Raw genomic sequence first — 13,301 nt, forward strand, 5'->3', positions numbered from 1 at the left:
CCCCCCCATTTATATACACTTTCCTTGGGTCCATCCCCTAGGTCAACCCACATACTTATGTATACCATGTATGGGGAGGAGTAAGGTGTTTCATGGGATGATGTAATTAGTGTGATCTTGTTAGTCTTCATTAGCATATTCAGGGTGTTAAAGTTAACATGCATTTCATGGATAATGAAGCAAAGGTCATTCGCCAGACAGATGGCCCTTGAAATCTGACCAGGTGCCCCAGAGCAGAACTGTCCTGTCTCCACAGGGCTCCTCCCTCCAGCTGCATCCTGTGTTACTCAGGCAGCCTTATCAGCTTCGACCTCCACACTATCCACCCCATGACTATAGTTTTGTTACTTGCAAGTGTTTGAGACATTCCTTAGCTCAGAGGGCCTCCACTCCTCCCGCTATCCTTTATCTCTTTCTCAAGCTGTTTTTCTCAGTCCTTGTTTTTCGCAGGCCTTTTCTTTCAGGACTTATTTTCACAAGTCATCTCTCACAAGGCCGCTGTGTACTTTTGCTCATTCCCTCATCCAGCAGAGAAGTACAAGCAAGCTCATCATGCTTTTCCACCATTTTATCAGTTCAGCTCATGAAATCATTAAGTGGAAGCATCATCCCTGTTTTTATTATAAATGAAGCACCTAAACCAGGTGCACTTCATGCCTAACTATGCCTGGAAAAATCCTCAGAAATGCCACTAGTATTGCTGAGCTAGAGAAGTACTTTAAAAAGTCCAAGCCTTTACCCACACAGGGACATCAACAGATTGTCCTGTAAGACCTGTAAAACTTCTGTTTTTGAGTAAAAGCCACAGGCACACTAAGAAAATTCCAGTGTCATAGCCTGTGTATCATTGCTAGCCGAATAGCACCCAGTTATAATCTGCATTCTCCCGAAAAAAGAATGGATCTCAAAAGCATAGTCTTTCAAAAAGGAAAACAATCCTTGAATGACTTTGAGGAAATTGGTCTATAGGAAAAAAATAGCTTTCAGCTGCAGTCATCATTTTTCCAAACCATTTTTCAAGCTTTATTTCACAAAGAAACACCACATTTTTAAAGACTAAAATGGGGAGAATTGTTCTTCCCAGACTAGGAAGACTTGCTAGATACACATGATTAAAAGGCTGCATATTTGTGTTTGGTTGAAATAAGAGAAATTAAAAGGCTATAGTAACAACGTCATTTTGTCCAAATCTTGTTATTCTTTTCAAACTGAAGAGAAAGGTCAGTGATGAACAATGTCTGAAAAATTCATAAACTAACTGGAAAGTGTCCTTGTAGTGAAACCCTTGAGAAGTCAGAAAGAAGGGAAAGTGAATTAACTCAAGAGTCCTGTCTTTGGACTGGCTCTTACTTGATTTTTTGAGGTTTCAAATTAGACCAAGGTCATAGATCAAGAATTTTAATGCTGATACAAAAATCTACTCACAGCATGTAAAAATATAAACTTCTTCAAGCAAACAAGAGGTATTGCTCAGGGAAATTTAAAGAAACAAAGAAAAATAGCCAAGGTGCTTTACTTGAATCTTAGAGTATGGTAAGGGTGTGCCTCTACAGTAACTATCTAAACCAGAATACTTTTGCCCATACCGTTTCATACCAAATAATAAGAATAGTCAAAAGATTACCTAAACTGTAAAATACTGGTGGCCTCCTGAATTCTGTCACTACATCCCAGCTGAGGTTAGAAAACTATAAAATGTCCCAGGTAGTGGTTAATGAGATGTTAGGCATTCATGCTTGAAATTGGGGGTCATTTTTGATTAAACACATTGCAGAGGAAATAGGACATAGCATTTTCATAGTGAGTTTGTATTGTAATATGAAAGTGCATAAAAACTAAACTTGTTAGAGGTGATATACATAGCTAACAGGAAGTGACAGGGGAAAACCAGTTCAGCTAAACTGAGACTTAACTGAATGCCATTCAAAATTCATAAAGGATACTCCATCCAGAGAAGTGTGTTAAGCCTCTTGTAGAATGCTAGTTTAGTTTAAGTTTCCTGTTCCAGATTATGTCTAGAAACAGAATTTTTTTTTGTTTAATTGTTTCTGGAGCTACTAGAAGGTGCACATTTAAAAATACAGGAATTTTAAAAGATGTTATATGCACAGAAGTCCTGAGAATTTTTAGTGGGTAGAGTCGGTTCTTCAGCTTTCTGGATTTTTTTCCCAGAACTATTTCGATAGGAAGAAAGGTTTTATGATTAAGGCACCAAATACCAGATGCTTTCCAGTCTCATTTCCTGACAATATTCATAATTCCAGAATGACCCAAGCAAATCAATACATTTCTTGGGGTAAAATATTTATTCTCTTCTACCTTCTCTCTACCCTATTCAGCATATATTTTTTTGTCTCCAATATCTTCTTGCACGTAAAATGTTAATCACAGTTAGAACCTGCAGGCACCACAATAGTACAGACGTATCCTCTGAGATAACACAGATGTATCATCTGAGATAAGACAATATTCATATTATGAAGGAGAATATTGTTTTTTGGTCTGAAAACAAACACAGAAACTTCAGCATTTAAGATCAATAAAGAGAGACCAAAAGGTTGGCACAATTTTCTGTGGTAATGCAGCTCTCTGATCATGGAAGACCAACAAATGATATTAAAGAAAATAACTTGCTTCCAATTTTTGACTAAAGAACATTATTCCTTCCACCTCCAGTTGAATGTAGAAAAACAAAGTACAAAAGGTGTCTTTCAGTATTGCCATCAAAGCACTTCTAATTCAAGCAACAAAACACAGAAAAATCATTAAATTGGTTCAAAATTAATAAATTGTGCTCTGGTTTTAGAGTCTTGAGGTGTCTAATATTTTTTTTGTTTTCTGCAGTCAGAAGAATGGGAGTATACTCTTTCTTAGAAAAGTTTAAAAAGGGGGAAAAAAAAGCAAAAGACCACTTCAACCCAAGATTCTTATTTTGCACCAGACTACGAGGTGAAGGACTATGAGGGAAAAAAGAAAAATACCAATGCTATCAATACTAGCAATACCATTCACTCTAATAGGGCAGAGTGAAAGCCTTCTTTGTGGCAGCAGGGCACTAATATACATAAAGAGAAGGAACATCTCTCAAATGCAAACACAGCTGACACATTCAATAGAAAATATCTGATATATACCCCAAGGCTGTATTTCTTTGCAAGAATGCAAAGTCTTTCAAATGTTATGTTTCCTTCCTGTTCTGAGGGATCCAAAGACATGAATGTGTGGGATCTTTCTACGTTGCCTGTAGGTGCACTATGGGGCAGGCACACTTTTTAGCATCCACTTTTGCCTCTGCAACATGTTGGCCATACCTAATCTGCATGCTTGGATCAAAGCCATGTATGCACCATGCCCTTGAAGAGAAGGAAACTGCGGTACATTCCTACACGGCCCTCTGGGGCTATGTAGATGGTCAGGAACACTAGACATGCTACAAATCATACTCAGGAACCAGGACAGAAAAAAAAACAGGAATAGATAATCAGGAATGGGATTGGGAGTGGAACAGACATGCAACAAGTCAAAATGATCTTAAATGCTTGTTTTAAGAACCCTTGGCAAGACACAGCCAGTGTGCTGTTGACTCAGAATCTGTCCTTTTAAACCTCCATATGTTTAACTATGGCTAAGAAAGAAATTGTCAAGACCAAGATTTATATAAATCTGCAAGTACAAGCTGTGACAGACCATAAAAGATAATTACTAGTATTTGGCAGATTAATTTTAGCTGTCGTCAGTCTGTGCCTATGGTATATTTTATAGAATTAATCTTTCATACAATTTCATGTCTGTACAGTATTACCAGCATGTGTCATTGCAGTTAAACTTTCTCAATGAACAGCACAAGTCCTGCTAGAGTTGGAAGGTAAAACAATCAAGTCCATCATGTCTGTTCCAGAGGCCAAATATAGACAAGATCACCTGTTGCAGATAACATCTTAAATGTTTTTTTGATTCTATTCTTTACCTTTTATCTTTCTTGTACTAGAAGAAACTTCTAAATGAGGATGCCGCAGAACTCTGAATCTCTGAATTCTCATCCCCTCAGCAAGTTGCACAGGTACACCATGATGGATATGGGGAACTTCAGAAAAGAAAACCATCATCTTCTCTACACTGCTATGTTTAGGAATTTGATAAAGACAAAAGACTGGATTTTAACATTCACACCTACCAAATGCAATGCTCTGCATCCTGTGAACAAGTAATTTAAAATGTATCTGGAAAATGCATTTGAATTTAATTCAATGCTTACTATTTTCTTAAAGCACAATGGCCCATAAATGAGAACTGGAAATTTGCAAGTGTACTACCTCATATCATTAGTATACTTTTGTTCACAAAATGTCATAAATGGGATTTTTAAAGAGATCTATTACTTTACAAAAAACAAACGGCTCAAAGATTACATCTGACTGATTTTATGCTTTACAATTTCTAATTGCTTCAGCTATCCCTAGTCCATCTTATCTGAATAATATCATTTAAATATTTTAGGTAGTTTTCTTTAACAGGCTCTTAGACTTAATGTTTCTGCCTTGCTTCAGGACAACATCTTTTAATTGCTTTAAATTATCAGTGATGTCTCCAGCATTTTCACTGAACATGGATTGATTTCAATTAACTTTCTCACACTTTAGCATAAAAGCAGTCTTATTCAATTTGCCCTAATTAGATCACACAACCTCTTGAAGCTAAAGCAATGACAGTCATTAAAAGGTTGTACAAAGAGAGACACAAAGAGAGAGTGAGAATCAAGGTTGTTTACTGCATTGTTAGTCCTTTTGTGATTTTGAAGCTGCAAAGACAGTCTGTCCCTGTGACCATATGAAGGATTCAAAATCAAATCCAGAATTTAGGATAAAATTACTGTGGAATTTTACAGGACCAAATTTTGTGTCAAAATCAAGATGGTTATTTTGTTACTGCTGTACTGACAAAGATCAAGCTTTGCACTGCTCCCAATAATATATCTGCAACATCGTTGGCTGCACAAGTCACTTTTTTTCCATCATTCAGTGCATTGAGAAGGATATTAGTAACTAATGGATTGGTACATAAAGAAGATAGAAGGAAACTGTAATGATGTAGTTGTAATCTTTCTTCAGTTTATATTGTCTTGGAAATTTTTTCCTTTATTGCAAGCAGCACACAAAACAAGACTGACAAAAGACAGATTATCTGTACACAAAAACTTTAGCTGGTTACTGAAGTTAACAGGCATGAGGCAGAAAATGGTATGCTGGCTGTAGACCAGCTGCTCTGGAAAGGGACATAAAAGAAATTTTAGAAATGTTCTTGCAATGAAAAAAACAAACAAGTTTGGCAGCCTTGGATGGGGAAAAAAGGAGGAGAGGAAATAATAGCCTCTAGTAACCAGGTCTAAGGGATCATAAGACTGCAGAGACATTAAGCCTGGTACTCAACTATCAACAGAATTATGTAAAAAGTTATTCTACAAATATCCTCAAGAACAGTCACTGCTTTTATCTCACATTTAAAAATCTACAAACACCCCAGAACCTCTAAAACAGATCTACTACTTCTAATACAAAAGCCCAAAAGATGCAGAAAAAAAGAGAGAGTAAGACAGAGAGGAAGAGAGAAAGCACTCTCAGTGTCCTCTCAGTGTTTTGTAATCCTAGCAAAATACATGCAGAAGATAATGAGTTTGTTTATTTTCTGGGGAGACTGAAAGATCTGTAGCATCTCTCCCTGATTTCAGCACTGACCAGCTACATGGTGTTCTGTGTTGCTGTTACTTATGCAAATGCTTAGAGTCTGACTTGGAGCTCTGTATAGGCTGGATTCAAAGTTAGAATCAGAACCAGGAAACAATAGCTAGCTACACCACTTGAAAAGAAATCTCCTTCATACTATCATGTAAGTACAAAAAAAAGACAGAAATGTAATCCCTTTAGCCATGGGAGTCTGGGTCCAAGCATCTTCTAAGACTCAAGTAGTATAATATGCATTGTGGGCAAAGCCGTGATCCTTTTACATACTCATACACAAAAATCCATCCATTGAGCCAGTAGCTCTCTGGAATTACTTTATGTTCATCTTTTATACACAATATGTGTAACTCCACAACAGTACTTTTTAATACCACAGTGTTGCAAAGTTATTGAGGTTCCATTTAAATATGAAAAATTACTACATTCATCTGTATCTAGAGTTCATAAAGGACAAATTTTGTCACAGGCATACAAAGGTAGCTAAAATACCTTTTATCAGTTTTCCAGTGTGAATGAATTAAACAAGTCCAGATTACAGAATAATACATTTGAGTAAGTAGGAGCAAATATTTACACATTATTTAGCCATAATAGCCTGTTTCCAAATTCACTTTTTCCAGCAATAGTCTTTCCTAGAGTGACTTCTCGAGTGCTGGTACCTTGTGAACCTGCCAGAATAACAGTTATGGACCACTAATTAGCAAAGCAGCTCTGCCAGGTTGTGATATTTCAAGTGAAATCAAAGAGTTGGTTGTGACTTTTTCTAGATCATACACCTTCCATCAGCATAGCTGGTGATCACATCTGTTGTGGGGGTCACAAGCTGGTTAACACTCCATGTTACAGTTCAATGCTAGAAAAACACAACACTGTCTCTTGACTCCCACTTAGGGACTAGCATTTCTGTAATCAGAAACAGTGAATGTCAGATCCAACATGAAAGCTTTTATCTTTTGCTTAATGGGATCGGTCAATGGAGCAATAATAAGGAGTACCTTGAATTTGGCAGGAGCATTTCAGACAGGTATTTTAATTTATTTTAGAAAAGTTGCACTGGTATGATTCTGTGTGCTGAAAGACTTATTTGGGAATAAACCAGACAGGAAAAATATTATTCTGGATTAAAAATTTCAATTAAGTACATTATACCTGTAACAGCATTCCTCTCACATGGAACAGAAACATCACTCACACTAGGTCTTAGTACTTATGTAGATGTGATGGGGTCCAAATGCATGTAGCTCATTGGAAAGTAGAGTTTCTTGTTTTTCTAGAACATTTGAGTAAGTTACTTGGTCATTGGCCAAGGGAAATTTATTATCAGCGTTGAAATATGCTATTACTTTTATTGAGATGGTGGCTGATGGACTATCTTAGTTGTTTTCAGAAGGTAATAGGAAATCACTGGAAGCAGATAGGAAAACATTTCCTGAAATTTGCATTGGCCATGAAGGCTAGCACAAGAAAGTTAGATGGACAGCATTCTACATGTAAAACCAACAGCTTTTAAAGTATTTCAAATGCATATTAAAACCACATGGGACTTTATCTCTGTTTAATGAGGTATAGGAACAGAAAGAATACACATAGCAGGTGATATCAGTAGCACAAAGAGTGGTCCAGTAGGAAAAAAGGAATGCAGTTCCTTCATTAAATCTTAAGTATCAAGAGTTAAGTCAAAGCATGTCAGATTTCTCAAGTTACTCTTGCAAACATAATAAGCTTTGTAATCTCCTGCATATTTGCAAGCTTACAAAGATAGTTAGGATGCTATCAATACTACAATAAATTCAATAAACTCAATTCACCAGGGAAATTCAGGCACCAGGTGATTGTGTGTTGCCTCCCAACCTTCAGATATATTTAGATAGCTCTTTTTGAAAGGTTTACTAGTTATCCCTAAAAATGTCAGTGTTTAACAATGTAGAATAAATTATTATTTCAGGCTGAGGTGGAATTAGTAATTTCTTATGTCAGCAACGTTCCTATTTCCCTCTTTACTTGATACTCCGTGATTATTTAATCTCTTGCTCTTTAACTCTCTCAAAGACACAGTGTCCTCCTTCATATAAAAGGAAAAAAAATAGATGTATTGACCTACACTTTCCCGGTCCATTTAGGACAATTCCTTACAGTATATGGTTATTCATGATTTATGTAGTTTTATTTTATATAGTAATTCTATTGTTTCCTTCAGATCACCAAATTAAACTTGGCACATGAGAATAATCTGGGCATATTGGTGTTTGTATTTCAGTGGCCTGTAAAGGAGTTTCAGGGGACAGCATATGCTCAAACAACTGCCCATTCCCAGAAGATTTTATAGCCTGAGTAACAGTAAAATACTGCAGAGTGGATTTAAAAATGACCTAATCAGGGAATTGGGAAGAATGCCACTATAGTAAAATGAGCTTATATGGATGCACAGAGAGCTTTAGCTATGTCTTTTCAACTGCCTAACTGTTGTCAGCTGGAAGTGTCTGTTAGATGTATTTATTTGCTGTACACTATATGTAGTTCTGCAGTACTTCCTAAGGAGGAAAAGTCCTCACCTACTTCGAGAAGCCCTCAGCCCACCTACAGGATAGAAAAATCAGAGAATTATTCGGCTGTTTACTTTTTTTTGTCTTGTCCTTTGCATGTCATTAACACTGTACAGAGTAGGCATTTTGAAACATACAGTTGATTTATTAGCTTCAAAATATTTCAGCTACATTATGACACTTACATGAGAAATATGGAAGCTCATAGCTGCAGAGAACTGGAAACTTACTAGTTTTGTACATCACACACCCAATTCCATTGCATTAAGGAGCCCACAAGAATTTATGGGGTTTAGAATATATTTTGGGGTAAGGGCAGGACTCTAGAAGATGTTAATACAAAAGTATAAAGATATTATTCAGTGTGTTCTTATGCTTCTTACTTGGCTGAATTGGGTACTTCTGTTTGTGACACAGTGATTACCTTTAATTAACTTCAGAGCGGTAATCAAAACAAACTGACTTATCTAGTGATCACATAACAAGGGTAGCACAGGACAATTAATTTGATTTCAGAGCAAAACAAGCTACTAGTGTATCAAGCAACTGTGCATACCAGAACAATGTGCCTAGCTTTTATGATGATCTTAATTATAGCATAAAGTCATACATTTTTTTCCCTGAGCTTGAATTTAAGACCCAATTCAATCCTTCTGCAAATTATATAAAAATTCTTACACCCACTCAATCTAATATCATAATTCATGCTACAAGGTTTTGACTTTTCTGCTAATAAAGCATGCCCAATTGAGATGGCTAAACTCTTTTTTCTTTCACCGAACAGATGTGGCATAGGCAGATGCAGTTTAACTGAAACTGCCAACGAGCTTATTTCAGTTAGGATAGACTCCTAGTAAATAGAGGTTGTTTTTCCTCTGTACATTAATCCCTTGATCTCTTCAGTTGGAGTTTGTGGAAGGTCTAGCTTCCAAATCCACTGAAGTCAAAAATCAATTCATCTTGACCTAATCACAGAAAAAACCTAAAAATTTGTCACTGAGGAACATGAGTAACCAGTGTCCTCATAGTTTGAAAATGGTTCCGGGTAGCACCAATGATGGTTTAAGATGTACAAATGCTAAGGCTTTCTCAAGCAACAACTCAATGAGTGAGGGGTTTTTTGTTTCCTCCTCCACCCCTAATGAATAGTGGGAGGAAGAATCACCACAGCTTCTACAAGGATCACTTGCAAAAGGAAAAAGCAGAAGAGTCACCCATTACAACTTATTTGCCTATCTTAAGAAGAAACAGTATTAACTGTAATAGCATGCCAAGAAGATGTTTGTTCCTGATTACAGTAGCTTTATTTTGGGGAAGAACAAGTTCCTTTGTTTATGGTGACAGCACTAAAGTTCTCAGTTGTTGATGTACTTCTTTTAATTTCAAGCAACCTACCCAGGTCAGAAGTCCCTTGCCAAAGGAAACTTCATTTATTATCAGGAAGAAGTAGAGAGAATTAAGTAAGTTAATGATTTTACACTGCTTTGTAGATTATGAGTATTATACATGTATTCAGTATTAATAAATATTTTTAATTCAAAAGATTTTAACATTAAAATGTACTTTCAGTGATCTGGCTCCCTAAAGATTCTCTGTCTTAGGTATTGTAGAAGAAAAGAGACAGGTAACATGGGAACAAACCAAATACCTGGACCTGGTGAATCCAGAGACAAACTTCATAGCTAGTCTATACTACTGTGAAGGAGTGAGCCAAACTCTGGGTAAAGACTTTTTCCACCACCTGTATATTTATTGAAGTATGAATGCAGATATGAGCAATCTAGTTGTTACGTCCTACGAAAGAGTAAATAAAATATATTGTATATAGTCTCTGCTGAGTGACATGGCAAATCCCATGCAGAGTAAGAGAGGACTGTATCCAATCTTCTCACATTTTCCACCCACAGTTTATATGAACTAACTTGGCTCCTAAAATGTAATGGAAATCTCACAGGAGAAGCCAGAGGATTGGTCTGTGATAGTGTGACTTAAGAAGCAGAAAATAAGAAAGGAAAGGTGAAAAGAAAAACACCAAAGTGAGTGGCTGTTCCATATAGCTGTACATATAGCTTCCAGGCATCCCACTGTGATAGTGAAATTTAAGATTTGCATTCATGGATAGAACAGGTAAGAGAAGTTTTGGATAGGTTTCTGGGAAGACATGTTTCTGCCCCCCTTAAAGACATAAACTTACCTGAATGGTATTCTTATTCTGAGCTATAAATTTTATTGGAATCCAAATAGAGTAGTATCCTGAAATGTTTTGGAGGCAGGAAATTAACTTGGATGAACCTGGTCAGTCTATGGAAAAGTTGTATTCAGTGCCAGATAGTGAAATTTCATTAATAAGAAATAAACAGGAGCAATCAAAACCAATGATGCTCAAAACCTTCATTAAATCTCTACATTTAAATGAAAAGTGCCCTTAATTTACTTTCTCTTACACAATGTCATACAGTCTACAGTAGTAAATTTGATGCTACTTTATTTAATACAAACAAAACCCCACCTATCTTAAAAATGATGATAATACAATGGTATTATTCACAATCATAAATGGGAAATCCTAGCCCTTTTACCAGCTCTTCCTGGTATTATTCTATTTGAGCCATTAAAAATTATTTAACTTTAAGTTATGTAAAATTATAATTAAAATACCCTTTTCATAATAAAAATGATACAAGAGTCATCTGTTGCCACATACTAACTTCTCTTTCCCCAGAAATGTTATTACTGACATGCTTTATGTGCAAGCTGTAAAAAACCCAAATGGATTATCTCATTACTGCAAAATATTATTAATTATTATCCTCCCTTGTAGCCTTTCTTCTTTTTTATTCTAAACAATTCACACTGGTAACTACATAAAAAGGTGGAAGCATTCTACCAACCTGGATTACACAAAAAACCCAGTAAATAATACATTTCAACAATAAATGCAGCATGGATGACATTATGCTATAATCTATTATATCATGTGAGTCTAATAAGATGCTTCTGTAAGGTAAAGTGACTAGTCTTCCTTGCATTACACTCTAAGCACTATTACTGGACTCCCAGTTTCTGTGAACTCCTTGAATTAAGATGCTGAAATGCAATAACACTGAGCATCATCAGCAAATCAGCCTAGATATTTATATTTTAGTTTGCTAACAATCTCCAAGAAACCTGTATACAGAAATTTCAAGTGATTTGCTTGACCCTGTGGAACCTGAGGGTCAGAAATCTTTCTCTCTCTCCCCCATAAATATATTCTACTGAAATTTCTGTTCTCTCTTTTATCACACATCTAGTCTTACCAAGTGGATTTCACCTTTGTGTTATAACCTTTTGGAAAAAAAACCATAACGTTCGTGTTATAACCTTTGGGGAAAAAAATATCCTATCCTGGCTATTTTATAAAGTATGATTTGCTACTATATTTTGCCCTAGATTATTGAAACCAGTAAAAAGAAACTTGAACTGCTCTTTGCTGATTAATTTTCCAAATATTTTTCAACATCTTACAAAAAGGATGGAATTTCCAAAATGGTGAGAAAAAGGGGAAAACACTTAAAGTACTTTCTATATGAAGCTGACTGTGGCTATCTTATTTTCAATCTATCTATCCCCATGTATTTTAATGTCTTAATTATGTCTACTGCATCATAACACAGACAGATGTGCTTACAAAAAAGCTAGAGCAGCTAAAGCTACAAAGCTAGTCTCTTAGTTCTGACATGGTATCTGCATGTATGAGCAACTCTAATCAATTTCAAAGCAAAACAAAGGCAGTGGACTTTAAAACACAGTCAGATGAAAGGTGGCAACCCCTTTAACCACTACAAATTGTTCCACAAATAAGGACCTGATTACATCTTAGTTGATTCAGCAATTATTTCTTCTTACATCTGATTCTAATCACTCATTGCAAATGATAAGGCAAACAAAATTACCTCCTGACTCCATCACCTCGATCATTTCTGCTGCATTCCATTTCTTTCTTCTTGAGAGTATCATTCTGCTGAATGAGTGAATTAAAAAATTGTAAAAGTTTATTTCAAAAGATCTCATACCAGCTACCTTAGCAGCTGGAACAACTTAGACACTTATAAAGCAAATTATGAATTTTCTTATTTGCACATGTTCAGTTATAAACCCAGGATTGATTTTTAAACTATTAATGTATTTACTGTATATGTTTCTTATGAAAGGCACTTCTATTTTTACAGTGCCTTACAGTCTCCTTCAGCATAATCTTGTTCCTTTAGGCACTTCAAACATACTTTATTTATCCTACCCTCCAACACTTTTCTTTTTATTCTCCACCTTTATATTTCTTATCAGGTGTTTTTACACTTACCTGACTTTATTCTTTAATCTTTCTACTTCTCCTTTGGTCCGGATATTTTACACCTTATAGATGTCTCTTTCTGACCCTTTATTTTTCATCTACATTGGGTCATTTTTTTTTTGACATAGTATATTCGCTGCTAGATGAAATACCTTCATTTATCTTTCAACACTTTCCATTTCCTTTCTATGTCTTCCTTACATTGATTTTTCTCACCTTCTACTAAAATAAGATCAAATGAAATTCAACCATCCTTTTATTCCATTGTCTCATTTCAGTCCAAACGACAAACTTAACCTGATTATGGTAGGTAATATTTTGAACTTAATACATTATCATCAGTGATGTCCTCTTCACTGCTAACAGTATATGGGTAGCACCATTTCTAATTGATTTTTTTCTAAATCAAAGAGACAATAAAGCACAATAAATCTTCATTCCTGTGTAGCAAATTACTTGTGTTAATGATCAACACAAAAATATTGATACAAATAAACAGAGAATAAGCCATATTTATGTGCTTGATTTGCAAAGCCCTGACAGTCACTAACAGGTACATAAATGACTAAATACAAAATCTGGAAAATGATCTTATACAAAAGTTTTTGGAAGCTTTTATGAGATTGTTGAAAGGCTATTTTAAAGTTTCTTTGAAATAAATCCTTCTGGATTAACCACTTATACTAA

The sequence above is a fragment of the Strix uralensis genome, chromosome 12 (genome assembly GCF_047716275.1).
Source record: "Strix uralensis isolate ZFMK-TIS-50842 chromosome 12, bStrUra1, whole genome shotgun sequence".
Classification (NCBI taxonomy): domain Eukaryota; kingdom Metazoa; phylum Chordata; class Aves; order Strigiformes; family Strigidae; genus Strix; species Strix uralensis.